At 53.1% G+C, this 4,310-nt stretch overlaps 1 non-coding gene across 1 annotated transcript; it reads right to left on the bottom strand.

The window, feature by feature from the left end:
• Positions 1-2,624: 2,624 nt before the first annotated feature.
• TRNAA-CGC (transfer RNA alanine (anticodon CGC)) lies at positions 2,625-2,696 on the bottom strand. The gene has a single exon. It is a non-coding gene; the product is annotated as a tRNA-Ala (tRNA).
• Positions 2,697-4,310: the final 1,614 nt, after the last annotated feature.

Below are 4,310 nucleotides of genomic sequence, written 5' to 3'. Positions count from 1 at the left end.
GAGTGGAACAGAGGGCAGAAGGACACAAAAAACGAGGAAAAAACAAGTGGCACAGTGGGCAGAAGGGCACCAAAAAACGAGTGGAACATAGGGCAAAAAGGCACAAAAAATGAGGGAGAAATGAGTGGAACAGAGGGCAGAATGGCACAAAAAAACAAGTGGAAAAGAGGGCAGAAGGGAACAAAAAACGAGAGAGAAACGAGTGGAACAGAGGGCAGAAAGGCACAAAAAAACGAGGGAAAAACGAGTGGCACAGAGGGCAGAAGGGCACAAAAGAAGAGGGAAAAACAAGTGGAACAGAGGGCAGAAAGGCACAGAAAACAAGGGAAAAATAAGTGGCACAGAGGGCAGAAGGGCACAAAAAAACGAGTGGAACAGACTTCTTCAGGGCTAGAAATTAAACATGAAAGTCCATATTATAACCCCCAAGGTTGCAAAAGCAAATATCTATATATATAGTATAGTAATAGAGAGTGCAAATAGCAAAAAAAAGGTGGTGCACAAAACCACCAGGTGTTGTAAAGCCGTTTTGTGGGAGAACGAAGTATTGAAAGTCATGAATCCAAAATGTGAGAGTTGTCCACACACGTACAAACCCAAGAAAGAAAAACACCATAATGTGCTATATATTCAAAAGAAAAAAAGATGATCAAAGAATCTCGAGGAGTATTCCATATTAATAGATGAGTAACACAAAAAGACCTGTGCGCATACCAGAACAGACATTATAGTCCAATAGGCTTACCAATCCTATGTATATCAAATATATATAGCAGAAGTTTTTAAAGAGTGGGCTCAGATACCCATATTCGATCCCAATGTCTTATGCCAAAGTCCAGGTATAATCCTGCAACATAATGCAGAAAAACAGGAACTATAAGAGAGTAAGTTGAATCTATGATTGGACTAGACAATACAGTTAGAGTAATAGCATCTAACACCATAGTTTGCAAATAAAAAGCATGCTCACACTAATTAGAAAATTATATCTAAAACGACTCGTACAACGTCATTTTTTACTTCCATTACAGACTGTTTACTATCTTGCAGCCCATTTAATTCCAAGACTTCCTCACTGCCCTCTTTTACATCAACTACTATATCAGCCTCTTTTCTAATGTTGGGCAGCTCAGAACAATCAGCTAATAGACCATTATAGCAGTATACATGTAATTCAGACTAGAAACATAAAGCCAAAAACATATATTTATGGATAGGCAAAACGTGTGCTCTATTTCATGGGTACATTACCTCTACGTCCCTCGTCCTCGACCCAGTCATTACTCATGAGGTATTCCACACGACAGGAAACAAAACAGGAAACGCTTTTAGACTCCACCCACCCTCCTGTCAGGTGCTATAACACACCTCACCACCAGAAGCATATCCTGTTTTGTTTCCTGTCGGTGGTTTGCTTGATGGGAGACGCTGGGGTGAGTGCCGGGCGCTTACCTGCTTCGTTTGTCCTGTGGATCCTCCTCTGCTGGGCTCTGGGGGGCTCCCATGGACCGTCGTGGGATTTCTTGGAGTGGGGCTGCTGGGCTTCCCTTTCTCCTCCTGGACTCAGGTGACCCGTACTGCTGGGCTTTGTGGGTCTTCCTGTTTCGTTTTTCCTGCCCCAGTCACGCTGATGGTTGTGCTGTGGATCTTCCTCCTGCTGCTTACTGCTTTCCTGCTGGATCTTCGACCATGGACCAGGTAGGGGTTTGGGGCTGTGAGCGCTGGGCTGTTTTGGGGCGCGCTCCTCCCCTTTGGATTCCCCGATGTCGCCATTGCCTCCTTGCCTTGTGGGGGCCCTGGTGACGGCTCCTGCGTGTGCCTCTGGGTCGCGTTCTCCCGACTGCTCTGGGACTGCCGGCTGTCTCGGCGGCGTCTTCCTGGATTTTGCGCGCATGCGCATTGCCCCCTGTTACACCCATCGGCCGTGTTCGGTGCCGGGTGCTGGTGTGGGCGGACGCCCGGGTGGGCTCCGGGCGCTCCGGTGCTTGGAGCGGAGTCGTGCCTGATCCGTGTTTGTACACGGTTGCGCGTTCTGTGCCCAGTGGGCCTTCTGGGAGGAGCACTCGGATTGATAGCTGCGGGAGGTCGGGACGCTGTTCTGGTTCCGCGTCTGACTTCCTTGCCTCATCGGAGAGTTTCCGGCTGGGATGCCCGTCCTGATTTGTGCCTATTGGTGCTGGAATCTCCATTTCCTGTTCGGCGGTGCAGTGTTTCCAGGGTTGTTTGCCCCGCTGGCTGCCGCTGCGGGCTCCCGGTAGCCCCGAGTCCGGACGGGACTCTGACCTCTATCCGTGCCGGTGGATACTGGCTGCTTCGCCTGTTCGGTGGGACAGGTTTTCTTTGCCTCCCCATGTAGCGGCTGCTACGGGGATCTTTCTGGCTGAAAAAGTTTTGCCCGATGTCCATGGGGTTTTTGTTGCTGCCTGGTTCTATGCTCTAATCACCCTGGGACGTTCTTGGAGCTACATGTGATCTGTGGGGAGAACGTGCTGGTCCGGTATGCCGTCTCTTCTGGGATGGCCTTGTTCGCTGTACTTGCACTGTGCCGTGCCGTGTTTTTGTGTTTTGTGCTAAGGTGGCAGGCTGGCCTTCTGGACAACGCCAAGCTACAGACCAGAGACTCCTGGGGATGCCGGGGATTGAACCCGGGGCCTCATACATGCGGAGCATGCGCTCTACCACTGAGCTACATCCCCTCCACTAGCCTCTACTGTTTATGGAGCAGCTGTTTGTTTCGTTCCCCATTGCAGTGGTCTTTGCTGCGCTTCCTCTACATTTGACTTCTACGTTGCCCGGTGTTCACGTGCGCTGTGGCCTGGACGCTGGTCTTCTGCATCTTGGCGTCCTGGCTTGGCGTCTGGTGGGGGTCTGCTGACGGTAAGTGCTCGGCAGTGTTGTTCTTTCATCGCTTTCCGTTGGAGGAGTCTGTTACACTGCACTGCGTTCCCTCTCCTACCCTCTCCTGTTCTACTGGGGTAGTTGCACGGATGCCTGGAGCTCGGCTTGGAGCGTTGGTCGTTTGCTGCCTCCGTCGTGTGGGGTGGTGTTTCTTTTCCGGTGGGGCCTCCTCCCCTCTCCTGGGATGCCTGGAGGTGTGCTGATGGCCGGTTTGGGCGCCTTCTTCTGGACTCCTGTTGCTTGCTGTTGGGATTTCTGTTTTCTTCGGTTCTTCTTGTCCTTGTTTTCTCCTTTTTGGGATGTGGCTGACTCTTTGCCTTTCTCCGTTCCTGTGGACTCTGCGGTGGCCTGTCTTATGGGTCGTCCTTCCATAGCTGCTGGTCACGTTCTGATGGACGGTGTGGGCGAGTGGGCATATTCTGCCCTGAAGATGTCTTCTGCTGCTTCTCATCTGGCTGTTCGTTCGGGCGTTTCTGGACTGGCGTCTGTGGCCCGCCTGGAGGTTCACATCTCTCGGTCGACGCCTTTGCTTCTGTGGGGGCTTCTGCTGTGTCCTGTAGTTCCTCTGTTGCTACCCACCGTATCCTGTTTCTGCTGGTTTGGATGTCGGACGCGGCCCGGCGTTCCATGGCTTTGGGGCCGCCTTCCGCTGATGCCTGTCTGTTTGGTGTCTCTCTGGAGGTGTAGCTACTCAGGGTCTTCGAGGTGCTCAAGCATTCTTTGTCCTTTCGTGTTCTTCCGCCCAGAGGGGGTTCCTCCTTCTCTGGTGCCTGGACTTTCCGCCTGCCTTCTGGGTTTCGCCGGTCCTCCTTTTGGGCTCAGCGTGGATCTGGCAGGTTTTTTTCCCGGAAGTTTCTGGAGGTGTCTCAGTGGGGTGCCGGGTCTGGTCCGCAGCGTCCGGACTATGCCACCCTGGGGCCCGTTCTCGCTGGTGGTCCTCCTCTGGCTGTTGGGTGTCTTCGCAGGCTCCTTCGTGCTTGGCGCCTGACGTCCTCGGGCTGATGGGTGCTGGCTGTTTTGTCACTGGGCTTCCGGTTCGGATTCTTGTCTCCCCCCCCCCCCCTTCCGGGGTGGTGGTGTCCCCTTCTCCTCGGTTTGCTTCCCGCCGTCTGGCCTTGTTGGACGGTGTTCGTTCTTTGGTCCGCGTGCTTGTGGTTGTCCCTGTTCCGTAGGAGGTGTGGGGGTTGGGCGTCTACTCCATCTTCTTTGTGGTGCCGAAGTTCAGGGGGGTCTTCGCCCTTCGGGGTCTGCACTTGTTCGTGCTGGAGTTCCTGTTCGTGATGGTGTCTCTCCGGAAGTTTTCAGCTGATCCAGTCCGGTTGGATGTTCTCCTCTCTGGACCTCCATGTTGCGTGCCTGCACGTCCCGGTGGCTGTGCGGTGTCTACGTTTCCTGCGCTTCTGCCTGCTGGG

Source organism: Lissotriton helveticus, chromosome 4_1 (genome assembly GCF_964261635.1).
Source record: "Lissotriton helveticus chromosome 4_1, aLisHel1.1, whole genome shotgun sequence".
Classification (NCBI taxonomy): Eukaryota; Metazoa; Chordata; class Amphibia; order Caudata; family Salamandridae; genus Lissotriton; species Lissotriton helveticus.
The sequence above is the reverse complement of the archived record's forward strand: the minus strand, read 5'-3'. Positions and strand labels throughout refer to the sequence as shown.